Genomic DNA, 27,640 nt, shown 5'->3' with positions numbered 1-27,640 from the left:
AAACCAATGCGGGTTAATGACATTCTAGCCGAAATAAAGAGGATGAAATAGGCTTGGGCAGCGTCTGTAATACGTAGGTAAGATAACCGCCGCTCCTTAAGAGTAACGGAGTGGATCCCAAGAGAAGGCAAGAGTAGCTGTGGGTGGCACAAAGTTATATGGGCGGAAGAGATCAAGAAGTTCGCAGGCATAGCGTGGGTGCAGCTGGCAAAGGACAGGCTTAATGGGAGAGACATGAGAAAGGCCTTTGCCCAGCAGTCGGTGTAGTCATGCTACTGATGATGACACCTAATTGGCTCAGAACATTGCTCAAAATTAAGCTCGGTGTTTTTTATATAGAATAAAGCCTACACACCAGAAAACAAGAGGCTGGCTACATAAGCAACCTCTGCCTTGAGGCGGAGGTTGCAGAACTCTTCCGTGTACCACGCTGAAAGTGTGAGCTCCAGCGCCAAAGGGCGAAGCCTACACGCAGCATCAGGTCTTCATATTGGGATTTTCACTGGAAGTTCGTCGTTGTGAGCAGAACGCGGAGCCGCATCGCCTGGTGATTGTCGTTAATACCCCAGTGTCTTGGCAGCCATTGAAAAATGATGTCATGACCTTTGGAAACGGTGCCGTGGTACAGAAGACGGATCTCAGCAACTAGTTGTTCCTGCGACCCGCGGCGTAGCGCAGCTTGCAGGGCTTGAAGGGCTGCTTTAGAGTCAGTGAAAACTGTCCAGTCATGAGGAGGTCCTTGACTGATGAACTCTATCGCAGCCCGTAAGGCTGCGAGTTCCGCACCAGTTGAAGATGTTGGATAGGTCGTCTTCACTTTCATGAAGATGGATCTGGCTGGTATCACCAGAGACCCCGCAGAACTGGTCGAGTGAACTGATCCATCTGTGTAAACATGTATGCGGTGACTGTGGTAAGAATGCGGGTGATTGAATGTCAGTTTTTTGAGAGCGGGCTGTGATACACCAGCTTTCTTCGCAATGTCAGGAATACAGAGGTGAACCCGAGGTTCATGAAGACTCCATAAGAGTGAGCATAGTCTTGACGCAGGGGTGAACACCGATGGAAGATATGCGCGATGGGCTTCAATGATTTTGGCGAATGCAGTACGCGGCCTAATTATTGCGAGTGTTGCGAGGTGATGACAGGGAACCCGTATGAGGTGGCGGATATGTGTTCTCATTGTGTCAACAGCAATGTATGTAGTAACAGGATGTTCCCGGGCAAAAAGAACACTTGCTCCTGTTGATGCACATTTAGGCAGCCAAAGGCAGATATGGAGAGCTTGCGCTTGCACACTGTGAAGAATCTCGATATTTGTGTTTCTAATGGAACTGAATATCGGAAGACTGTACCGCATGTAGCCCAGAAATAGGGAACGGTACAGTTGTAGCATCGAGCGCACTGATGCGCCCCAGGACTTTCCCCCGAGGAAGGAGAGGACGTGGACAATCGCAATTAGTCTCTTTCTCATGTCGTAGATATGTGGACTCCACGAGAGGTTCCTGTCGATGACAACACCAAGGAATCTGTGGCTTCTCTCATAGGGAATCGCTTCGCCATTGATGCGAATGGTGTAACGTGACATTATTTTTCGTGTGAACGCCACAAGTGAACACTTTTTGATCGAAATGTTCAGGCCCTGCAAGCGAAGATAAGATGTCAATATCGATGCCGCCGTTTGAAGTCTTGCACGAACTTGAGGACGGGTCACCCCTGATGCGCATATAAAGATATCATCTGCATATAAAGAGATCTAAACAGATTGTGGCAATACGTAGACCAGGCCGATGAGAGCAAGGTTGAAGACAACTGGGCTCAGCACTCCACCCTGAGGGACTCCATGCGAATTTCGGTGTAAGGACGTTGGCCCGTTCGCAGTCAGGACAAAAGCGATAGCTGTGTTACACCGAGCGCGTGACTACACTGCGGCCAGCAACATTTGATTGACATTTAAATAGATGCAGTGTGGCTTGTTGGTATTGCAATAAGAATTACGACGACAGCGTAACAAGAGTCCGCAAAGAGCACTTTGGTACAATGCAAAGCAGTCGCTACAGAATATCTGCCTGTCAAAAACATTTCTGATATCAACTTAGTCCGCCTCGACTGAGATTGCCTTCCTTCAGCTTGAAAACACAAATGTAACGCATCTGACCAGGGAATTGAAACTAGAGCGCAGATTATGTTGAATAGAGCTACTCCTACCTTGTCCTTTTGATACCCATGCTGACGAAACAGCGTTCGAGTGCCAAGCTATGCAGTGCCATGCAGTGCCATAAAGACGATAGTTGCATGGGTTTGCCTTATTTATTTATTCGCCTGATTTATTCCTGTTTATTCCTGAATTCACTACAAGCAGCAGCGCACAGATACGCACGCAAGCTTTTGCTGAAACCCGTACGGAGGGCAAGATGGCGCCGTGGACAGAACATTTGGACGCTTCGAAGCCAGTTTCAATAGAGGGACATAAACTTTCGAGAAGCAGTCTGTGCTTGTGCTAATTAAACAGAAGTCAGGCATAGCTTGGATCAATTATATCTCTGCAGCTCCGCAGAATATATCTGCCTTCATACGTATTTTGTCCAGATCTTTTAGCAGTCTGAAATCTTCACACGCTGGTTGATTTTTCTGCCATTTGTTCAGAAATGCGCAAGAAAAATCAGCACAGCATCCCTGTTATAATGGCAAGGCGAGTTCATGCGAAAAATATAGAGGTCTGCCATATTTAGATGGTATCCATGGCGCGCATGATATCATTACTGGGGATCGCAAAGATTATCAAAGGCACCATCCGCTGTTTCATCTCTTATCGAACATTGTAATTATTCGCACTCTCGGAGACCAAGCTGTGAAGCAATGAAGGGGACTTTCGTTAGCTCTGTGCTTTTGTCCTCGAGATTTTACAAAAGTGGCGAATAAAAAAAATTGAGGCTGAAAACGGGCACACAAGAAAACAAGAATCATCTTATTAAAAAGTACTCATCACCTTTAATGCTCATCGCAAGAGTAAGGTTTTCTTCAGTTGGTGCACGGGGACAGAATAGGGTGAAATACCAGAAACAACTCATTATTTCCCGCCCAGTCCTTTTAGTATATTTTTCCTTTTTTTAAACTGTGTCCCGTTTAAGTACGGCGGGCAGCAGGAGACTGTTTCAATGTCACTGATTATACAGACTCGCCTACGTCACCACCCGCCCACTGGTGATCCTTCGAGTGGCAGAGATACTCTATTACCGCAGCCCCTTTACCTCCTAATGTGTTCCAAGCAAGAGCACTAGACTTCTAATCTCTTTCAAGTGGGTGTATAAGCTCGCGTATGCTCCGACATACTGCGAAAGACCTGCTGGGAGACAAAGTTCACGCATTGCTGCATTTATTCAGCTGCAAGCCGAGAAGCAAAAGAGGAAGGTTGTTATGCAAAATTTTTTTCTATTAGAGTTACTAAGCATCGATGATTAAATAATTGAGAGAGGTGCAAAGCACAGGGCACCGGTTTATTTGCGTTGACTTGTCGATGTCGGGTACTAGCGTGCACTACGTGTGGCTGGAACGGCAACAAGTGTCACACAGTAACTGTTGTGCTTTATGTGAAGTGGTTGCGAGAATGCGCGACCAGCTGCGCACAAATCGGTATACCAATTTTGTGCCGTTGGCGGAAGCTTGAAAGGCGCATTTCAGCGTTGCAATGGGTCCAATGACCCATACAGTTTTGTACGATATAGCACCCCAGGGTGGTCCAACTGCAGCAGCAAGACGGACAAGCCGCTAACCAAACCAGTCTTCTGGGGCGCATCGATGCATGGACGCCTTGGGGAGACGACCACCTGAAATAGAGAGGCGCACTCTGATTTTGGTTTGTGAACTTTTCTCAATACTTGTGTTTTGCGCTCGTGTTAATTATGGTGTGCTGGGTGACCCAGACTGTGCTGTAAAGCACGCGTTTTTTGTACATAATGCCTTTCCGTTTACTTCTTCCGCCACGCAGAAATTTTGTAGCAAAGCCTGAATGTCAAAGACTGGCCTACATCGTGAAAAAATCCGGTTCAGGTTCTTTTTCTTTATGTTGAAATAAAAAAAAAATATGAATAGAGGGAGGCCCTTTTGTTGAGCTACGTGTTCTTATTTTTTTGTTTCATGATGACCTTTTTTAGAGTACGATCGGTAATCACCAAGGCTGAACTGATATGAACCAGGGGATGTCCAGTTTAAATATGAATATTAAGGGTATCATCGATTTGACAACATGAATCCAGCGAAGGGCTTTTTGTTTTTTGAGCCAGCCCGGACATGATTGGATCGGTACATTGAGTTGGCATGTGTCAGCCGACTCCAAATGAGAAAGATTTCATTTACAACGCTTGGTTTCGACATACGCAAAGCTATGCACGCTATCATGTTGGAAAAACAATTTTTAATAACTGCGAACAAACGGGACTTTCCATGCAGCTCCATAAATTTAAAACCTGTCACATCGTTTCAAACATGCATGGCCAGTCGTTATTTGTTAGACGAGTTGTTTTTATCATCCAAATTGCTTTATCATTCAAACCTCGTGGAACCTTTTGTATTATTTTTCATCGGCTGAATCGTACATTGGCCATCAGCGACAAGCGGATAAAAAGCGGGGCTCCGCATCCAGGTTCACATTCTCCCAACCAGCCCTGCAGCAGCCTCAGCTTCAGTACAACGGTACGTATACCACTTCACCGCAGAACTAGAGTTTCCATTCGATATAATATGTTACCGCTGCATTACACAACTCTTTGTCCGCCTTGTAGGCACTTTCACGTTCCCGAGAAGCTTTTGGATTTTGTTATATTCGACTAAAACGGAGCATGACCCCTTACTTATCAAGGCGCCAGTGCAAGCTAGAGCTAGTGCAAAGTACTTTCGCCTTGTACACAGGATCTCACAAGTCTATGCTTTCAGTGTCATGATAATCAAAATGTTATTTACACATTACTTAAAACGCGTACATCTTCGAAAGACTAACATTTGTAATTAAAACATTTCGTATCAGATGCGGGACCCCAAAGACATGCTGCTGTCTTCAAAAGTTAGATTAGTGGGAATAAAGACAGCACTCAGGCGAATGGTGATCTTTCCTGTCTCCCTCCCTTATCTTTTAAGCGTTCTCCACTTTTTTTCTCTTCCTAGTCAGATATAATAAACACAAATGCGTAAAGGTAGCCGACAAATAGCAGGTGCAATGAAGGTTATAAGGAACGCCACAATGGGGGTCGGGTAAGTTTATAACTCCTGGGAGTATTTATCTTGCCGAGAATCCACTCCACATTGCTTTCTCATATTTTAAGTCCATAAAAAAGGTGCTTTGTTGGCCGCATTTGTCCTGATTTGTTCGAATTGCATGCCTTCATGTCGAGCAACTTCGGACAAAATTTTGAAAATTGCAAAATTGTTAAACAATTTTAAGAAAACAATAAAGGCAATGGTTCCTTCTTCTGATATGTAGTAAAATCTTTCTTTTCCATAGATTCTATCGAACATTTAAAACGGCGCCGTAGGAAACCAATGGAGGATGCTGGGGCACGACGGCAAAAACGTTAAAGTGGCACTGAGGAGAAATTGAAGTTGGCTTGTATCGTTAGAATGCCAGCTCCTGATCACAAAAACGCCACTCTTATTGAAAACAAACCTATTGTAAGGTAGAAAATAGCAAGAGCCAAAATACAGGCAGCGCCGCCACGGTCCAATCTCGGAAGTGCAAGCGTGATGACGTCATAGCACTAGAGACCCCACCTTGGAGGAATTTTCTTTACTCAATGGAGGGCACGGATCTCTGAGGCTTTAAAGGGAATTTGCGTTGGTAAATATCGAAGTAAGTTTTGTTTGGAACCGATAGTGCACATTTGTCACACAAGGGGGACAGACAAAAGGCAACCTGAACGTTGGAAGCAAAAAAAACCGATGCTTGGTGGCGCCACAGGCAGCCAGGGGGATTTCGGTTTTTTATGGCGCTTCGCGCCTATGTGGTTTGCGTGTCCCGTGGATTTGTTTTTTACAAGAGCCGAACGGCAGAGGAACTGCAACTGCCGCTTCAAGTGCTAGTTTACCTTTGAAGAAGCCTGTTAAGGCTGGTCAGATGATCGCCACGGTCGATGAAAAACAATGATGGCATGATGGTCGGTGATCGTACAAGGCAGCACTTGTGTATTCGCACGCTTGCCCGGCGAAACGTTCCCTGCTGTGCCAGTCAACTTCGAACTACATAAAGGAAATGGTTTACTAGGGACGGGAGACAAGATATAAGGCAGGTAAGAAAAAATTGCTGCTGGCGTAGCTCTGCTGGACGGGATATACGTAGCGAAAGCGCGGAGACTTCTGCATCGGATGAGCGCATTCACTCGATATGCCGCGGTAGCGTCTCCGCCTCAAACGCCAGAGGCCTGGTTCGGTTCAGAGCCTCGGCATAGATTTTTTTTATTCAGTGAGCGCGCGAGATGTTTCAGTGGCTCCCATAGATGCCGCCACCGAATACGTTGGTTAGCGGTTAAGCGCAGGCTCTAAGGCGCGTTTATACTCCGGCGTAACGCGCGCGCGAGCGCTGCACGGCGATGTCACGTCGGACAAAGTCAGACCGTTTATATTCCAACTGGGCTTCACCGCCTACGCGTTCGGCGGCTTCAGCGTACTCTGACCGCACTGGCGGATACTTGGAGCACGTCTCTATTTCGCTCTGAGTGCGCCAGCCGCCGCCGGCCCGGCCAGACCGGTTCGGCTCCGCGGTGAGGCGCGCGTTGTGACGCCATGTGCCTCCTCGGAGCACTACCACGGCGAAATCGGAAGTTCGTTTCCAGTAAGGCTTTCGCTTTAGAAGAGATTTGGAACCTCCTGAGGCAGTGACTTCGCTCTCCTCCAACTTGTTTGTTTGCGGCTCCATTCAATAGCTTCGGCATTTGGGCGGAGCTGTTCTCTTCAAGCTCTCGGCTATTTTAATCCATTCTCATTCCACATCTGAAGGCACATGCAAGTGGGCGAGAGAACCCGATCCAGTGGACCGCGTACCTCCGGAGACGCGCGGAACCCGTTGAGGCGTCGTGCGTCGGTTATACTTTCAAGCCGCCAACTTTAAACGCGAGCGCCCTTGAGCACCCATCCGTTTTTTGTGGCCAAAAAAAATAAATAACCTGGCCCTTGCAACTGTGAGAAACCTCCTCGACGCCGCCTGCTGCATCGTGCAACCGCGCCTTTCAAGGAATCACAATCCATTGGCCCCAAGCCTCGGCCAGCCTCCGATGGGCGCGACGTGCCGACATTGTCCTCGCCCCTCACGACTCCCGGCACTGGGGTTAAGTTATTTAATTAGCAACGGCTGCTCTCTGAGGAAGGGGGAACCACTCGCCGGCGGCTAACCTAACCGTGCTCCCTCAAAAGCATCGCACGCTCTGTGGGGCTGAGGTCGCTGAAATGCAGGCCGGAGTTTTTGCGAGAACTACGTCGTCGGGTTCGGGAACGGGATCCATCGTAACGCTTGCAAGACGCCGGTGCAAACGTAAACGAAGCGACGGTGGCGAACCCCGATAGATGCCTTCAACGTGTGGTGGCTGTAGCTTTTATTTCGGCAGCTGCTAGGCCGCACCGCTAGCCGCCAGAAATCACGGAGTCTCCGTTTACGTCACGTTTCACGTCACTCCATCCTGTGACGTCATAAGAGGACGCCGTGACGCCGTAAGAGTGCGCCGAGTTTGAATTGGAGGGCGGGAAAAACTTTTTCAATTTCGAATTGAAATTTCTTTGACATAAATGCACTTTTCGCTCCCAGACAAGCGGCACCAAAGCCATGAAATGCCGAACTATCAGACTTTGCTAACAAAAAAGAATTGAGAGAGTTCTCCTCAGTGTCCCCTAAATGAAAAAATAATCAAGACTAATGTCGGGTAATCGGTGGATATATTGATTGTTAAAGATAAATCTTGCACATGTATGAAAAGATTGCGTTCGTATAAGGTTTCTGATTCAAAAATGCTTTGTCCAGAATTGCTGGCTACGATCCAATTACCATTCCCCGAAACGAAACTAATGGATTGACTTTAAATGTCATGATTTAATTATACCACAACACCTTCCTCTATGAGTAAAGCGTTTATTTTATTGCTTCAACTTCTCATAACTGTTGTAGAGATTTAAACGCGTCCAGAGTACAGAATATAGAACTGCAGCAGTGATGTTTCTTTGTGCATTCTCCTGGAGACGTCGCTTTTTGAACAACGTTTTATTTCCGAACATACCTCAACTTACCGAAATGTTTCCCGTTGACTGCTTACAGTGCTCCAGAGACATGGCCAACCTCTCAAGTCTCATCGTCTTCACGGCGGCTTTTATTGGTACGAATTTTTAGTTGACAGTAGAACCACACATAAACTAATTTAAACAGCAAATGACCATGCGAAGAAGTGCAATAGCAAGAACATTTGCTTTCATAGAGCTCAACACATCGCTGATGACGGTTACCAGAGTATTGCAGCAGTTCATAGCCGGAAGAAGCTAACAGTGTGTCACAGTTCACCGCAAGCAGGCCTTCTTTGCATATCTGTGGGTTCAGAAGTGTGCATTGCCTAAAGCCGTGTCATATTGGTACAGTCAAAATTTGCGTGCAAGGGAGCGGAGGATCAACGAATGCTGCCACGCTCTTGTGAGGGCTCGACATTCTAAATGTAAATGCGACCAGGGCCTTTTGCTGGAATTGTTTTACTTATAACATAGGCTTTAAATGATCTATAGTACGGCTTCTGGGTAGGTTACAAAGAAAGAATATTCTCACTCTGAAATAGAACAAAGAGGGTTAATACAAGAAAGAGAAAATTAAGTTGGAAGGTCTTAATGCCACTAGCTTCGCTCTAAGCCGCATGCTGAAGCGAATTTAATTGGTTAAACTTTCGAGATCTTTCGAAAATTCAGGAATGTGGTTCTCGTCAAGCTACAGAATTATGAAGCTGGCGTTAGCCATTACTGCACACTGTACATCTTGTGTGCACGTGCCTCGAGCAGTGTATAGTTTTCTCGACCAAAATTTCGGGTATCACGACGTGCACGCTACAAGAATGTATTCAATAATGAAATCCGTTCTCTCCTCTTGATTTTCTTCGCAGCGGCCGTTTTTATTCCATTCGGTCCTGGTCGGAGCGCGTCTTCCATGCCTGACGAAAGAATTGAAGACAGCCTCCAGTGAAGGGAATCCTGTTGACTGCGAAAGAAGGCGTGATTTGAGGAAAAGTGGGAATCCGGCCATTGACAGAGATGAGAAAATAAAATGCACAAATCAGGACTCCAAATGCATTTCCTTCCTGCTTCGATCCAATAGCATTCACATCACTCCAGCAAATGTGCTTTTCATTTGAATGCATGGTTCTGGCATCATTAACTTCTTACGATCATCAATGTGGAGCCCTGACCGATTCGCTGTAAGAACACAAAAAATGAAGCGTTCCCGAACTATAACCTTTCACTACCCGAATTCTGAAGATCGCGCCCTGCCCGATCCTTCCGAATTAAGGCCCACGGCTTCAACCACAGGGCGGGCACGGCCTCCCTGCAGTAGTGCCACTCTAGTCAGCCTGGAACCGGACGGGCTCGATCCCGGCTCCCACAGCAGATTAAGAGAGAAATTGCTTCGTGACTGAAAGTGGTCTCCAGCTATAAATTAAGGAATTGGCCTGCAAAGGCGCAATAACATTTGAAATAACTGGTTTGGCGAACGCAGAAGGAATGAGATACGTCGCAAGTTAACCCCGTCTGATTTAGAAACAGTAATCCTTTCTATGAGTAGCCCCAGTTCAGCGAGCTAAATGAATGCACTTGCATACATGCGCAATAAACTTTGTGTTGCATTTAGATCTGAGTTTTTTTTTTTTACTGTTCGCGATGTGTGGATACTTTTTTATGACCTTGAAGCGCAGTGATTTTTTTTAATTAGCATAGTGTCGTGGGTTGAATTCGTGGCCGCACAGGCACTGTTTATGCGGAGACGAAAAGGAAAAGCGTCCGTTTATTGCGTAGCATGCGTGTATGTCTGAAGACCCGAAATGTCCTAAACCAATATGCTCTCCACCAGTCGCGTTTCTCATAGCTTAGAGATGTGTTTTTGGGAAGGGAAGGCCGACAGTCAAAAGGTATCTTTTAACTGGATGGCTGCAATTCAAGAAGTCGAATTAACGTCTTTCTCGCGCAGTTCTTATGAGACTTCAAATGCCCAGTCGTGAGCGGCAACTCGAAAGGGAAGCAGCCGAGGCAAGCGCTCCAGTTTACTTTAGAATGCGAACAGCTCGTGCAAATCAACCATGTGTCTTGCTTTAAAACACTCATCCAAGAACTCCGCGTTAGAGCTGCGTGTACCTATATTCTGCGCTTTTCTATTTTATCTTCTTGCCTTGTATCGTTCAATGCGGCGATCTGTGGGCGTCCGAAATTATAGCTCATTGCACCGTAATTACCGCCACTTACATATGCGCAAATGTGCTTTCCCTGATTCCGCGTCAGCTAAAATGTGGTAGTAATGCTGTGGTAATTATCCACTGGAAAGATTTCAGCATCGCCATTTCTTCTTCTTAAAGGCGTTCCAGGCAGCAGTCCAAAAAAAAATTGTTTTCGCGCATCAGGAAATGCAACTATAGCAGACAGCAAAAAACACGCGACGGACGATCAGAAAATCTGTTGTGAACAGAGTGCGGAAGGAGTATTAATTTTGCCTGAATGCACTGCTGGCGAAATATTTTCCAAATAATACTTCTCCTTGGCGCCCGCAAGGCACACCTAGTTGTTTCGCCAGCCGATCTCGTTTTGCTGCTTCATATGGCGCCGGTCCTTTGATCTGCCCAGCCTCTCGATGTCGTCGCCTGCGTTACCTTTGATGTCCGGCGCGATGAGCACGCCTCATGCGCTTCTGTCGCCGCTGGCGGTTCACATCATTCCTCGCTAAAATCGTGTGGCTCGTCACGGGTAGCGGAATCTTAGAGCCGGCAGCGCGGTAAGCGAGAACTGGTAAAGCGCAGAGGCACGCAGTTGTTGTTGTTACCACAAATACGATGTTCTCGACATGGAAGAATCACTCTTTGTGTGCCGTGAAAGAGCATCACACGACAAAACAGCATGCGTCTAAACAGCGCATAAAAACAGCAGAACGACATAACAGCACAAAGGAAAAATGTCACAGCGACAAGGCAGCGCAGGGGAAAAAGGATGGCGACAAAACACCACTGGGAAAAAAACAGCACGAGTGAAAACAGCACGCCTGACAAAACGGCACAACGACAAAACAGCACAGCGAAAAGCAACACGATGAAAGAAGAGCGCAGGGAAAAGAACAGCACGACGACAACACAGCACTTCGGAGCACGTTGCAGCGCTGTTGAAGGGGTGAACAATTATAGCAATAAAGGAACGGTAAATCAAAACGCATACGCCAGCGATCTTTAGAGTTGGCGAGTGCTCGTTTCACAGAATCATTAAGGAACAGGGCAGGGTAATGTTCATGCTCTCAAATATCCGCTTTTCTTCTGCCTGGTATTGTAATGACTCTAACGAGTAACGCTAAAGTAGTTGTTCTGGAGGCATCTATTCTGCGGGTTGACCATCATGATGCTGAATTCGTCGGGCAAATATGACCGACCTAAGGCTCTCGGTGCACCAAATTTTCTTAATCTTCAAAATCGTCGCTCTCGGCAATTGAATCTTCAGCAATTTTTTTGGATCGAGCTACAGGCTCTTCACACACTTAAAATATCCACTATACGATGCTTACCTTTAAGCGTGGCAGGATTGCCCGAGTGGACCTATTCAGGTTCCCTGGTGTTTAACCAGGATGCTGCACAGTGGTCGTCATAGGCTGACCGGCGGTTATTTCACTTTGCGAAATGGGCTACACAGCCGACTTGAAAACTCATAAATCAGCGTGCATTTTTTAGCGTAATTGTATACTGAAGCTCTTTTTTCACATTGAAGAAGGTTATTTCGAAACATATTTTAGCAACATTTGACCAAAGGTGCTTTTTTCGCTTAGAAGCAAATTTTATTCAACGAAATTTTCGACTAATTTTACCCTTTTGCTCTGGAATCACAAACAACATCTAACACACACGCACACACACACACACGCACGCACACACGCGCACACACACACACACACACACACGCACACGCGCGCACACACACACACACACACACGCACACGCACACACACACACACACACACACACACACACACACACGCACGCACACACACACACGCGCGCGCGCACGCGCACACGCGCACACGCGCACGCGCGCACGCGCGCACGCTCAAATTTTATTGCTCAAATTTTATTGCTCAAATTTTATTGCTCAAATTTTTATTCATGTAATGCAGTGCGGCGTCAACAACTTCGTGGAAAAAAAAAACCTGTAAAATGGCTTCATGCTCTGCAGGCAGCCGATCATTCCAGGCCGGTTTTAGCAGAGTATACACTAGGCTACTTCCCCAAAGCAGCTGCAGTGTTCGTCAAATGTAAGAGCTTCAACCGTCAGCTTCAGTGCCTTAAACGGTATCCTCTTTGGATCCGCGGAAGTGCGAAGTTTTCGGGAAGGCGAGCCATATATGTCAATATATGCTACGACATCTGTATTTTGATTACTGGCTACCAACACAAGCGATTAGCCCTGATAGCTCGACAGGCTCTACTCTCGGTACAAGCTTACCTTCAAGGTGTGGGATAGTCTCTATAAATAGAATAATTCGGTCTTGTTCTGTTTTCAGGCGTAGGAAGACGTCAAGCGCGGTTGACGCTAGACCCTGGTCACTCTTGCATCCGCCAATTCAATCACAGGCGTTTTCTTGGCGTAGTTATTGACTCTCGTCTACAGTGGCGAAATGGTCAAACTTCAATGGTCAATGGTCAATCGTCAATGGTCAAACTTCATGAAGCTCTGGTGGTCAGCCGGATAATGTATCAATTACCTTTAATTTCCCCCTCGGCATCACAACTTCAGCGTCTCGAAGTTGTCCACAGAAAGGGTTTAAGAAGAGCCATTGGAGTTCCCCAGGCGGGGCGGCTGCGAATAAGACAGCACTTCATGAGTCTCTATCGAAACCTCTTAGCGTCCTCGCTTCTCAGAGACTACTAATGCATCTTGGCCGCCTAGGAGAGACGGTAGCTGGGCGATCCATTTGCAACAGAAATGAGAGATATGAGAAATATGAGTTTGCAAGAGATATGCTGTGCAAGAGATATGAGTCGAAGGCCTACATGGCACTTAATACTCTTAGTTCTTTAGGCCTTAATGCCCGAAGGCAAAGGAAACGGTTGAAACTCCTCTGGTCTTTTCCGACCCTCGACTGTAAGGTCACAATTCCCCATGTGAGCGCAAAGCTCAGCTTTCCTTTGGCAGCAACGCGTTTGCTCGTACTTGAACATTTGGAAACAGACTATACTTGCCATATTCAAATTTTGACGGATGGTTCTGTGGACAAGGTCATACAAGCTAGCGCAGCGGCTTTTTACATTCCTTCTTTGGACTGTAAGTAGTCTGTACGCTTGACTGCTGTCGTATCCTCCACAACGGCCGAAAGTGTTGCTATTGAGGCGGCTTTCCGGAAGTTGGGGTCTTGTCCGGCTCAACCTGATCTCATTCTAACTGAATCACAATCTGCCCTTCAGAGGTTAGCGGACTGTTTCTTTGCTGATGCCTTCTCCATAAGATCTCTACGCTTTGTGCAGAATCTCCACAGCAGAGGCTTTACCCTATATTTCCAGTGGGCACCCTCTCACATAAGAGTCAGAAGCAATCAGGTGGCCGACAGTTTCGCCCTTAAAGCGCTGTAAAGAAATTCATCAAAAAAGTACCTCAAGACGGAAAAAGTCTCTTTAGAGAAACGGTGCTTGATCATTTTAGTACGTTGTGGAGTGCGCCCCACAAGCTATGGGTGAACAAGGGACTGAAAAGATACCAGGCCTCTCTACTTAATCAAACTCGCACGGGCTCTGCTCGTACTCCTGCCTGGATGCATACGACGGACATGACATCATCTCCGCTTTGTTCTTCATGTGGTGTGTGCAGGGATATAGAATATTACATTATGTTCTGCCCAGAGTACGACGCGGAAAGGTATGTGATGTTCGCTTCCTTCAAGAAGACAGGAGCCCTTCACAGTACAGTTCAGGACACTGTCTACCCGAGTGGAAACCAGACAGTGATCTTGTTTCTAAATGGTGAAAGAAGGAACGGACTATGGTCTACTGTGATTGAATGTGTGCGTAGATGGTGTCTTGTGAAGTGGACTATGTTATACTGTGAGTAAATGCGTGCATGGATGGTGGCACAGCAATGGACTATGCTCTACTGTGTCTTAATATGTGGTTAAATGGTGACTACTGGAGTGGAGTATGTTCTACTGGGAGTGAATGTGTGCATAGTCTACTTAGGGCAGATGGTGACAGCTGATCCAGATCATGAGAGGGAAATAGTTAAAAGGATAAGAATAAGGTGGAGCTCATATCGCAGGTTCTCTCAGATCATCAATAGCAGTTTACAAATATCCCGCAAGAGCAAAGTGTACAGCAGCTGTATCTCAACGGTACTCACCTACGGGGCAGAAACGTGGAGGCTAACGAAAAGGGTTCAGCTTAAGTTAAGGACAACGCAGCGAGCCATGGAAAGAAAAATGATAGGTGTAACGTTAAGGGACCGGAAGCGGGCAGAGTGGGTGAGGGAACAAAAGCGGATTAATGACATAATAGTCAAAATAAAGAGGACGAAACGGGCTTGGGCAGGGCCTGTGATACGAAGGCAAGATAACCGCTGGTCCTTAAAGGTAACGGAGTGAATCCCAAGAGAAGGCAAGCGTAGCAGGGGGCGGCACAAAGTTTGTTGGGCTGATGCGATTAAGAAGTTCGCAGTAATAGCGTGGGTGCAGCTGGCAAAGGATAGGTTAATTGGAGAAGGACTGCAGGTTGGGCCAGTTGGTGTTCCATGGTAGCGAGAAAATTCAAACAGCGCTAGGCAACAGGACCAGAAAGAGGAACGGACAAGCACCCCGCTGAACTTACAACTCATTTACTTGAAGTAAGAAGTCAATTTATACTTACAAATATGGGCACACATGCGCACGGTCATACGTCGATGATGAGGTAAAAAATCCAAAATGCGACGTGCGTGCGCTGGAATTTTAGATTTGCTTATTTTTTCTTAATGACAAGACTACCAGAGAAGTCGCCGAAGCATTCCCTGTCCTCAGAAACTCTAATAGTTCAGTTAGCAAAACTTAAATAAGTTTTGTATGCGCAACAAATGCGATTGCTGCACGAAGGGTAGATACATCACGTTCGTATGTTGGCATTTTAGATTTTTTATCTCATCATTGATGTATGACCGTGCGCATGTGTGCCCAGTTTTGTAAGTATAAATTGACTTCTTACCTCAAGTAAATCAGTTGTAAATTCAGTGCCGTGTTTCTCTCCTCCTCTCTCTGGTCCTCTTGTCTAGTGCTGTTTGAATGTTCTTGTTAAGTGAAGAGACATGAGAGAGGCTTTTGCCCTGCAGTGGGTTTAGTCAGGCTGATTATTATGATACCTAAATAGCCCTAGAGCATGGCTCAGAATTAATTTCTGTGTTTTTTATATATGAGAAAGCCTACGCACGAGAACACAAGAGGCTGGCTACATATGCCGAAAATCACAAGCTCAGTGCCGTCTCCCGGGGACTCAGTGGTTATAGCGGACGGTTGGTGCCCCGAAAGTCCTAGGTTTGATAATGGCCGCGGTGGTCGTATTTCGATGGAGGCGAATTGCTTGAGGCCCGTGTACTGTACTAAGTCAGTTTAATTAAAAGCACCCTAGGTGGTCGAAATAACTCGGAGCTTCCACTAAGGCGTACCTCACATCCTAAGTAACTACCTAACGTTAAACTTCTTAAAGCCTAAAAATAAACTGTTCCAATACCTGCTTTCAGCAACTTGTTGCTACAAGTCGTCGTTGTTAAGCATCAGTTCACATCCCCAGCACAGTTCATTGTCGTAAATACCTCAAAGCATTCACTTCGTGCCCCTCCAACAGACTTGTAGCAATAATACCTTGTCTTTTCTTGCCACCGTTTTAGTTAAACTGTTCTAAGATGTGTTTTAGTTTTGTGGTGTTCTGTGTCCATTCAACTTGATTGGCTGCTGGTTAGTTACTTTCTACATATTGTATATACCTCTCTCCTGCATATAAACGGGTGTAACCAATATCACGCTGAAAAAAAAAACCCTTCGTCTGTATGCGTTGTTGCCCGCCTCGCAAACATAGGGCCAGGGTTCGAACAGCAATACCTGCGAATTTAATTTTTCGAATGATCCTTTTCCTGCAGACATGCTTTGATGATACGGTCTGCAGACACGCTCTGCTAACAGGTTCTGTACACGCCACTCATGGAACAACAAATGCTTTCGCATCAAAATGCCAGCAGGCCGGCCTGTTGCCCACCCTAGGCACATTAAATGTTAGGCGTTAATGTTAGCACATAAAAAATAATCCTACTAAATTTTTCAGCAGGAACTGAAATCTTTTTCCATTGCTCCTACTGCCCGAAGAGGTATTACCTACAGAATTAGGCTTATATGATGTTATAGTCCACTCCGACTAAGGCTGAGGAGTCTGTGAGTGGGCGTAAACTTGCGCCGAAATGTTTCGTCAACTGCGGCACCTGGCTCTTAATGTCAGTCGCAACGCAAGCTTGCAGGTCGTGGAGGAGAGAACGCTAACATCTGGATTGATAGAGCAGGCAAGTGAAATTTAAATGTATTGTCAATGTGCCAATCTAGAAGTAAAATTCCTGCAACCCTTGTGCTTATGTAATATCTAGTATTCAGCTGTGTCTTAAGGTTGCACAGTAGAGGGATAACTGGAAAGGTAAGGGAGAGGCCTTTTTTCTGCAGAGGGCATAGTCAGGCTGCTGATGATTATGGTGCATAAAATTCCAGTGAATTCATTTAAATACAGCTAGAAAATAAACCCCTGTCTTTTGTGCTTCAATAGCTTATTAAGTCCGTAGAAGGTAGCACTCATGGTTGCAAGGTTTGCGAGGTTGCTCGTAACGCATAGGGATCACATTGTTACTTGGCGACCAGCCGAAGAATGAGGTGCGATGAACGATGGCAGAGATATGATTTAATGCCCACTGGCCTAGTGCGCCTAGTTCGCTCCGCCCCGCACCACTGCTAGCTTCGTCTTCTTCGTCACAGTATTATCTGATACTAAAGGCATCGGCGCACAAATGCCAGTTCACTGCAGATATTTCTATCTCCCAACAGCTCCAAAAGTCAATACAGAAAAAAGGCGCCACCTAAAAGCCTATGTACATTATCATTGAATACCGTGATGTTTGTGCTTATCAGAGCACCACATCAAATCCAAATCATTTAAGTAATTTTGAATATTATGATGATGATGATGATGATGAACTTTTATGGCGCGAGGGCAGCTTTGGCCAAATAGCGCCGTGACACAGGGTATCTTTTCATTTCGCAAGGGGGAGGAGGATTAGAGACCCATTTCCCAAGCGTCTCACGCTAAAGAAGCCGAGCACCTCGTAGGGGAAAGCTTGTACCCATTGTATCAACAGTGCATACCTGGCAGCGCTGGAGATCGAACCCCGCCCATCCCGCATTTCACGGAATTTGTGCCGTTCAATTTCGTTCCATGTGAAGAAATAATTTTGATAGTAAATGAGGTCCGAGCTAATATCTTCAGGCACTGCATTCATTGAAAATCCTGGAAGTCGGGTGCAACTAGACCACCGCTCTTGGCAGCAGACCCGGTGTTATAGAAGACATTTCCTCTTATGCTGGCAGCAAGCCTTCGTAATCCAGACATGCGGGAGTGTTCGCAGGGTGACCTGCTGGATTGCCTTGCTTTACCGCAGATTTAAATTCCTTCCCTTTCCTCCGCACGGAAAAGCGAGAAGGATAATATCAGAATTAATATCTAGTCCTTTCGTTTCGGCATTCCTGTATTGATGAAGGGCCTATACGACCACGTAATAGAACGGAGCTCAAAATGGGATCTGAGCTCGGAGCTCGCAAATGAAAAGAAGAAAGAAATAACAGCGATCGCTGTGTTACACCGACCGCATGACTACACTCCGGCCAGGAACATTTGATTGACATTGAAATATACGCAGTGTGGCTTGTTATTGCAATAAGAATTACGACTACAGCGAAACAAGACTCTGCAATCAGCGCATCAGTACAATGCACAGCAGTTGCTACAGAAGATCTCCCTGTCACAAAAAAATCTGATATCAATTTAGCCCGCCTCGAATGAGACTGACCTGCTTCAGCTTGAAAACACAAATGTAACGCATCTGAGTAGGGAATTGAATCTAGAGCGCAGAATATGTTGAATAGAGCTACTCTGACCTTGTCCTTCTGATACCCATGCTGACGAAACAGCGTTCGAGTGCCAAGCTATTAGCAGTGCCATCTTTATCACACAGATAAGAACCCAATGCGGAGCCGAGGTAGGCAAGCAACCACACCGAATACATTAAATGTCTAAAGAGGAAACTACACTAAATGATAATCTGCTTGTGTGGTTTGTTTTAAGCCAGGAGATGCAAAATGCTTCAGCAGTGCACGTGCAAGTGAGTGAAAAGAAAAGGATTCGTAAGCGGCACAAAACTTCACGGCACACTTCCAAGAATCAGAGCCTTAATTTTTCCTTTCATGAAGTGGCATAGAGGCCCAAAAAACGGTGCTGCTTCCTCCGCCATCAAAATGTTGGTTTGGTTAGTTTATGGGGGTTTAACGTCCCAAAGCGACTCAGGCTATGAGAGACGCCGTAGTGAAGGGCTCCGAAAATTTCGACCAACTGGGGTCCTTTAACGTGCACTGACATCGTACAGTACACGGGCCTCTAGAGTTTCGCCTCCATCGAAATTCGACCGCCGCGGCCGTGATCGAACCCGCGTCTTTCGGGCCAGCAGCTGAGCGCCATAACAACTCAGCCACCGCGGCGGCACCCTCGAAATGTGACATGTCGCTGTTTAAAGCGAGGCCTTTACAGAAGCAGGCATATATTTCACTGAAGTCTCCAAGAACACAGAGAATAATATTGAAAAGTACTTAGCAATTGTAAAGTTTCTTAAAGCGAAAAGGGTCGATTATGCGGGTGGCATATGATACACCTGTGAACTAGGTGTGACATAAGCACGATAGTTTCATGAGTTCGCCTTATTTATTTATTCGCCTTACTTATTCCTATTTATTCCCGAATTCACTTCAAGCAGCAGCGCTCCACTAGGCACGCAAGCTCTTGCTGAAACTCCTACGGGGGGCAAGGTGGCGCTGTGGATAAAGCATTTGGACGCTTTGAGGCCAATTTCAACGTCGGGTCATAACAACCCAGAAGCAGTCTAGCATAGAGAAATTATATCTCTGCAGCTCCGCTGAATATATCTGCCTTCAGAGGCACTGTGTCCAGATCATTAAAGAAGCGTGAAATCTTCACACGCGCACCGCTTTTTCTGCCATTTGTTCAGAAATGCGCAAGAAAAATCAGCGCTGCATGCCTGTATTAATCGCAAGGCGAGTTCATGTGAAAAATATAGAGGTCTGGCATATTTAGCTGGCGTCCATGGCACGCGTAATATTATGACTGGGGATCGCAAAGATTATCAAAGGCCCTATCCAGGGTTTCATCTCCAATCGAACATTCCAATTATTCACGCTATCGGAAACCGAGCTGTAAAGAAATGAAGGGGATTTTCGTTAGCTCTTGTGCTCTTCGTCCACGAGAGCTTACAAAAGTGGGCAATGAAAAATTTTGAGGCAGAAAACAGGATCACAAGAAAGCAAAAATAATCTTATTAAAAAGCACTCATAACCTGTAATGCTAATCGCAAGAATAAGGCCTTCTTCATTTGGTGCACTGAGACCGAATAGGGTGAAAAACCGGAAACGACACCTTAGTTCCCGCCGAGTCCTTTGAGTATATTTTTCTTTTTTTTTTACTGTGTCCCACTTAAGTATGGCGGGCTGCAGGAGACTGTTTCAGCGTCACTGATTATACAGACTCGCCTAAATCACCACCCGCACTCTGGTGATCCTTCGAATGGCAGGGATACTCTTTTGGTGCAGCCTCTTAACCACCTAATGTGTTCCAAGCATGAGCACAATACTTATGATCTCTTCCAAGTGGGTGTATAAGCTCTCGTATGCTCTGGCATTCTGCGAAAGGCCTGCTGGGAGACAAAGTTCACGCATTGCTGCTCTTTTTTTTAGTTGAAAGCCGGGAAGTTAAAGAGGACGTTTGTTGCTCTTGCAAATTTTTTTTCTTTTTATGAGAGTTACTAAGCATCGCTGATTAGATAATCGAAAAAGGTGCAAAGCACAGGGCACCGATTTATTAGCGCTGCCTTCTCGAATGTGGGGTAAAAGCGTGCACTACGAGTGGCTGGCACTGCAACAAGTGTCACACGGTAGTTCTTGTACATCTTTGGTTACCGGCGCGAAAACAGACACAACACAAGGTAGTAAAACAGGACGGAGCGCCACTCACAACTGATTTATTTGAAGGCAACACGGACAAATATATACCATCGTACAAGCAAGGAGTGCTATCATCTTCAAAGCTGATATGATAGCGAAAGAGTGAAAAAATTGTCCTCTGCCTTATACAAAGATATGGACGTGTCGTTGATGAACATGCTTCCGTTCTTTGCAATAAAAAAAGCTTCGATTAATTCTCTGGCTTTTGTGTCTTTGCTCTTTGATAGAATTCGCGCACCAGAAAAACGTGGCTCACAAGAGCGTGACGGGCAGGACCTTATATGCTTAAGCATATTTCGGCCTTTTTTATCTTGCTCTTGTGCTTGATGTGATGTGGATGCCAGCCGGAGCGACCAGCTGCGCATAAATCTGTAGACTCCTCTCGTGCTATTGGGGGAAGCTGGAAAGGCGCACTTACAGCGTTGCAATGGAGCCAATGACCCATAGTTTTTTACGATATAGCACCTCAGGCTGAAGCAACTACAGCAGCAAGACAGACCAGCCGCCAGCCAAAACAGTCTTCTGGGGCGCATCGATGCAAAGACGCGTGGGGGAGACGAGCACTTGAACTAGAGAGGCACCTTTGATTTTGGTTTGTGAATTTTTCGCAACACTTGTGTTTTCCGCGTGTGCTAATTATGGTGTGTTCGTTGACACAGACTGCTGTGAAACACGCATTTTTGTCCATAATGCTTTTTCGTTTGCTTCTTCTGCGACGCGGTAATTTGGTAGCAAAGCCTGAACGTCGAAGACTGGCCTACACCGTGAACAAATCCTGTTTAGGTTCTTTTTGTTTATCTTAAAATCAAAAGAAAGTATGTATACAACTTGGCTCTTTCGTTGAGCAACGTGTTCTTATTTTTTGTTTCATGATGACCTTTTTTAGAGTACGATCTGTAATCACCAAGGCTGCACTTATAGAACCAGGGGATATCCAGTTTAAATATGGATATTAAGGGTATCACTGATTTCACAAGATGAATCCAGCGAAGGGCTTTTTGTTTTTTGAGCCAGCCCGGGCATGATTGGATCGGTACATTGAGTTGGCATGCGTCAGGCGACTCCAAATGAGAAAGATTTCATTTACAACGCTTGGTTTCGACATACGCAAAGCTATGCACGCTATCATGTTGGAAAAACAATTTTTAATACCTGCGAACAAAAGGGACTTTCCATGCAGCTCCATAACTTTAAAGCCTGTCACATCGTTTCAAACATGCATGGCCAGTCGTTATTTGTTAGACGAGTTGTTTTTATCATCCAAATTGCTTTATCATTCAAACCTCATGAAACCTTTTGTATTATTTTTCATCGGCTGAATCGTACATTGGCCATCAGCGACAAGCGGATAAAAAGCGGGGCTCCGCGTCCAGGTTCACATTCTCCCAACCAGCCCTGCAGCAGCCTCAGCTTCAGTACAACGGTACGTATACCACTTCACCGCAGAACTAGAGTTTCCATTCGATATAATATGTTACAGCTGCATTACACAACTCTTTGTCCGCCTTGTTGGCACTTTCATGTTCCCGAGAAGCTTTTGGATTTTGTTATATTCGACTAAAACGGAGCCTGATCCCTTACTTATCAAGGCGCCAGTGCAAGCTAGAGCTAGTGCAAAGTACTTTCGCCTTGTACACAGGATCTCACAAGTCTATGCCTTCAGTGTCATGATAATCAAAATGTTATTTACGCATTACTTAAAACGCGTACATCTTCGAAAGACTAACATTTGTAATTAAAACATTTCGTATCAGATGCGGGACCCCAAAGACATGCTGCTGTCTTGAAAAGTTAGACTAGTGGGAATAAAGACAGCACTCAGGCGAATGGCGATCTTTCCTGTCTCCCTCCCTTATCTTTTAAGCGTTCTCCACTTTTTTCTCTTCCTAGTCAGATATAATAAACACAAATGCGTAAAGGTAGCCGACAAATAGCAGGTGCAATGAAGGTTATAAGGAACGCCACAATGGGGTCGTGTAAGTTTAAACCTCTTGGGAGTATTTATCTTGCCGAGAATCCACTCCACATTGCTTTCTCATATTTTAAGTCCATAAAAAAGGTGCTTTGTTGGCCGCATTTGTCGTGATTTGTTCGAATTGCATGCCTTCATGTCGAGCAACTTCGGACAAAATTTTGAAAATTGCAAAATTGTTAAACAATTTTAAGAAAACAATAAAGGCAATGGTTCCTTCTTCTGATATGTAGTAAAATCTTTCTTTTCCATAGATTCTATCGAACATTTAAAACGGCGCCGTAGGAAACCAATGGAGGATGCTGGGGCACGACGGCAAAAACGTTAAAGTGGCACTGAGGAGAAATTGAAGTTGGCTTGTATCGTTAGAATACCAGCTCCTGATCACAAAAACGCCACTCTTATTGAAAACAAACCTATTGTAAGGTAGAAAATAGCAAGAGCCAAAATACAGGCAGCGCCGCCACGGTCCAATCTCGGAAGTGCAAGCGTGATGACGTCATAGCACTAGAGACCCCACCTTGGAGGAATTTTCTTTACTCCATGGAGGGCACGAATCTCTGAGGCTGAAAAAGGGAATTTGCGTTGGTAAATATCGAAGTAAGTTTTGTTTGGAACCGATAGTGCACTTTTGTCACACAAGGGGGACAGACAAAAGGCAACCTGAATGTTGGAAGCAAAAAAAACCGATGCTTGGTGGCGCCAAAGGCAGCCAGGGGGATTTCGGTTTTTTATGGCGCTTCGCGCCTATGTGGTTTGCGTGTCCCGTGGATTTGTTTTTTACAAGAGCCGAACGGCAGAGGAACTGCAACTGCCGCTTCAAGTGCTAGTTTACCTTTGAAGGAGCCTGTTAAGGCTGGTCAGATGATCGCCACGGTTGATGAAAAACTATGATGGCATGATGGTCGGTGATCGTACAAGGCAGCACTTGTGTATTCGCACGCTTGCCCGGCGAAACGTTCCCTGCTGTGCCAGTAAACTTCAAACTACATAAAGGAAATGGTTTACTAGGGACGGGAGACAAGATATAAGGCAGTTAAGAAAAAATTGCTGCTGGCGTAGCTCTGCTGGACGGGATATACGCAGCGAAAGCGCGGAGACTTCTGCATCGGATGAGCGCATTCACTCGATATGCCGCGGTAGCGTCTCCGCCTCAAACGCCAGAGGCCTGGTTCGGTTCAGAGCCTCGGCATAGATTTTTTTTTATTCAGTGAGCGCGCGAGTTGTTTCAGTGGCTCCCATAGATGCCGCCACCGAATACGTTGGTTAGCGGTTAAGCGCAGGCTCTAAGGCGCGTTTATACTCCGGCGTAACGCGCGCGCGAGCGCTGCACGGCGATGTTACGTCAGACAAAGTGAGACCGTTTATATTCCAACTGGGCTTGACCGCCTACGCGTTCGGCGGCTTCAGCGTACTCTGACCGCACTGGCGGAGACTTGGAGCACGTCTCTATTTCGCACTGAGTGCGCCAGCCGCCGCCGGCCCGGCCAGACCGGTTCGGCTCCGCGGTGAGGCTCGCGTTGTGACGCCATGTGCCTCCTCGGAGCACTACCACGGCGAAATCGGAAGTTCGTTTCCAGTAAGGCTTTCGCTTTAGGAGAGATTTGGAACCTCCTGAGGCAGTGACTTCGCTCTCCTCCAACTTGTTTGTTTGCGGCTCCATTCAATAGCTTCGGCATTTGGGCGGAGCTGTTCTCTTCAAGCTCTCGGCTAATTTAATCCATTCTCATTCCACATCTGAAGGCACATGCAAGTGGGCGAGAGAACCCGATCCAGTGGACCGCGTACCTCCGGAAACGCGCGGAACCCGTTGAAGCGTCGTGCGTCGGTTATACTTTCAAGCCTCCAACTTTAAACGCGAGCGCCCTTGAGCACCCATCCGTTTTTTGTGGCCCCCCCAAAAAAAACCTGGCCCTTGCAACTGTGAGAAACCTCCTCGACGCCGCCTGCTGCATAGTGCAACAGCGCCTTTCAAGGAATCACAATTCATTGGCCCCAAGCCTCGGCCAGCCTCCGATGGGCGCGACGTGCCGACATTGTCCTCGCCCCTCACGACTCCCCGCACTGGGGTTATGATATTTAGTTTGCAACGACTGCTCACTGAGGAAGGGGAAAACGATCCGCCAGCGCCTAACCTAACCGTGCTCCCTCAAAAGCATCGCACGCTCTGTGGGGATGAGGTCTCTGAAATGCAGGCCGGAGTTTTTGCGAGCACTTCGTTGGCGGGTTCGGGAACGGGATCCATCGTAACGCTGGCAAGAAGCCGGTGCAAACGTAAATGAAGCAACGGTAGCGATCCACGATAGATGCCTTCAACGTGCGGCGGCGGTAGATTTCATATCGGCGGCTGCTAGACCGCACCTCTAGTTGTCAGAAATCAGGGAATCTGCGTTTACGTCACGTTCCACGTCACTCCATCCTGTGACGTCAGAAGAGGACGCAGTGACGCCATAAGAGTGCGCCGAGTTTGAATTGGAGGGCGGGAAAAACTTTTTCAATTTGGAATTGAAATTTCTTTGACATAAATGCACCTTTCGCTCCCAGACAAGCGGCACCAAAGCCATGAAATGCCGAACTATCAGACTTTGCTAACAAAAAAGAATTGAGAGAGTTCTCCTCAGTGTCCCCTTAAATGGAAAAATAATCAAAACTACCGCCGGGTGATCGGTGGATATATTGATTGTTAAAGATAAATCTTGTACATGTACGAAAAGATTGCGTTCATCTATGGTTTCCTATTCGAAAATGCTTTTGTCCAGAATTGCTGGCTACGATCTAATTACCATTCCCCGAAACGAAAGTAATGAATAGAGTTTAAATGTCATGATTTGATTATAACACAACAGCTCTATCTATGAGAAAAGCGATTATTTCATTTCATCATTTTCTCATAACGATTGTAGAAATTTAAACGCGTCGCGCCTACAGAGTATAGAACTGCAGCTGTGATGTTTCTTTGTGCATTCTCCTGCAGACGTCGCTTTTTGAACAACGTTTTATTTACGAACATACCTCAACTTACCGAAATGTTTCCCGTTGACTGCTTACAGTGCTCCAGAGACATGGCCAACCTCTCAAGTCTCATCGTCTTCACGGCGGCTTTTATTGGTACGAATTTTTAGTTGACAGTAGAACCACACATAAACTAATTTAAACAGCAAATGACCATGCGAAGAAGTGCAATAGCAAGAACATTTGCTTTCATAGAGCTCAACACATCGCTGATGACGGTTACCAGAGTATTGCAGCAGTTCATAGCCGGAAGAAGCTAACAGTGTGCCACAGTTCACCGCAAGCAGGCCTTCTTTGCAGATCTGTGGGTTCAGAAGTGTGCATTGCCTAAAGCCGTGTCATATTGGTACAGTCAAAATTTGCGTGCAAGGGAGCGGAGGATCAACGAATGCTGCCACGCTCTTGTGAGGGCTCGACATTCTAAATGTAAATGCGACCAGGGCCTTTTGCTGGAATTGTTTTACTTATAACATAGGCTTTAAATGATCTATAGTACGGCTTCTGGGTAGGTTACAAAGAAAGAATATTCTCACTCTGAAATAGAACAAAGAGGGTTAATACAAGAAAGAGAAAATTAAGTTGGAAGGTCTTAATGCCACTAGCTTCGCTCTAAGCCGCATGCTGAAGCGAATTTAATTGGTTAAACTTTCGAGATCTTTCGAAAATTCAGGAATGTGGTTCTCGTCAAGCTACAGAATTATGAAGCTGGCGTTAGCCATTACTGCACACTGTACATCTTGTGTGCACGTGCCTCGAGCAGTGTATAGTTTTCTCGACCAAAATTTCGGGTATCACGACGTGCACGCTACAAGAATGTATTCAATAATGAAATCCGTTCTCTCCTCTTGATTTTCTTCGCAGCGGCCGTTTTTATTCCATTCGGTCCTGGTCGGAGCGCGTCTTCCATGCCTGACGAAAGAATTGAAGACAGCCTCCAGTGAAGGGAATCCTGTTGACTGCGAAAGAAGGCGTGATTTGAGGAAAAGTGGGAATCCGGCCATTGACAGAGATGAGAAAATAAAATGCACAAATCAGGACTCCAAATGCATTTCCTTCCTGCTTCGATCCAATAGCATTCACATCACTCCAGCAAATGCGCTTTTCATTTGAATGCATGGTTCTGGCATCATTAACTTCTTACGATCATCAATGTGGAGCCCTGACCGATTCGCTGTAAGAACACAAAAAATGAAGCGTTCCCGAACTATAACCTTTCACTACCCGAATTCTGAAGATCGCGCCCTGCCCGGTCCCTCCGAATTCAGGCCCACGGCTTCAAGCACAGGGCGGGCACGGCCTCCCTGCAGTAGTGCCACTCTAGTCAGCCTGGAACCGGACGGGCTCGATCCCGGCTCCCACAGCAGATTAAGAGAGAAATTGCTTCGTGACTGAAAGTGGTCTCCAGCTATAGAATTAAGGAATTGGACTGCAAAGGCGCAATAACATTTGAAATAACTGGTTTGGCGAACGCAGAAGGAATGAGATACGTCGCAAGTTAACCCCGTCTGATTTAGAAACAGTAATCCTTTCTATGAGCAGCCCCAGCTCAGAGAGCTAAATGAATGCACTTGCATACATGCGCAATAAACTTTGGGTTGCATTTAGATCTGAGTTTTTTTTTTTTACTGTTCGCGATGTGTGGATATTTTTTTATGACCTTGAAGCGCAGTGATTTTTTTAATTAGCATAGTGTCGTGGGTTGAATTCGTGGCCGCACAGGCACCATTTATGCGGAGACGAAACGGAAAAGCGTCCGTTTATTGCGTAGCATGCGTGTATGTCTGAAGACCCGAAATGTCCTAAACCAATATGCTCTCCACCAGTCGCGTTTCTCATAGCTTAGAGATGTGTTTTTGGGAAGGGAAGGCCGACAGTCAAAAGGTATCTTTGAACTGGATGGCTGCAATTCAAGAAGTCGAATTAACGTCTTTCTCGCGCAGTTCTTATGAGACTTCAAATGCCCAGTCGTGAGCGGCAACTCGAAAGGGAAGCAGCCGAGGCAAGCGCTCCAGTTTACTTTAGAAGGCGAACAGCTCGTGCAAATCAACCATGTGTCTTGCTTTAAAACACTCATCCAAGAACTCCGCGTTAGAGCTGCGTGTACCTATATTCTGCGCTTTTCTATTTTATCTTCTTGC

The 27,640-nt window shown here is 46.1% G+C and overlaps 2 long non-coding RNA genes across 2 annotated transcripts; both read left to right on the top strand.

Annotated features, from left to right (window-relative positions):
• The first annotated feature begins 3,787 nt into the window (after positions 1-3,787).
• On the top strand, positions 3,788-9,296 carry LOC144093792 (uncharacterized). The gene is made up of 4 exons (XR_013306331.1): positions 3,788-3,856; positions 4,608-4,692; positions 8,291-8,348; positions 9,114-9,296. It is a non-coding gene; the product is annotated as an uncharacterized LOC144093792 (long non-coding RNA).
• Positions 9,297-21,846: 12,550 nt separating this feature from the next.
• On the top strand, positions 21,847-26,546 carry LOC144094808 (uncharacterized). Its single transcript, XR_013306581.1, has 3 exons — positions 21,847-21,941; positions 25,541-25,598; positions 26,364-26,546. It is a non-coding gene; the product is annotated as an uncharacterized LOC144094808 (long non-coding RNA).
• Positions 26,547-27,640: the final 1,094 nt, after the last annotated feature.

This window comes from Amblyomma americanum, chromosome 6 (genome assembly GCF_052857255.1).
Source record: "Amblyomma americanum isolate KBUSLIRL-KWMA chromosome 6, ASM5285725v1, whole genome shotgun sequence".
In the NCBI taxonomy this organism is placed as follows: Eukaryota; Metazoa; Arthropoda; class Arachnida; order Ixodida; family Ixodidae; genus Amblyomma; species Amblyomma americanum.
This window is presented reverse-complemented; position numbering and strand designations above follow the sequence as displayed.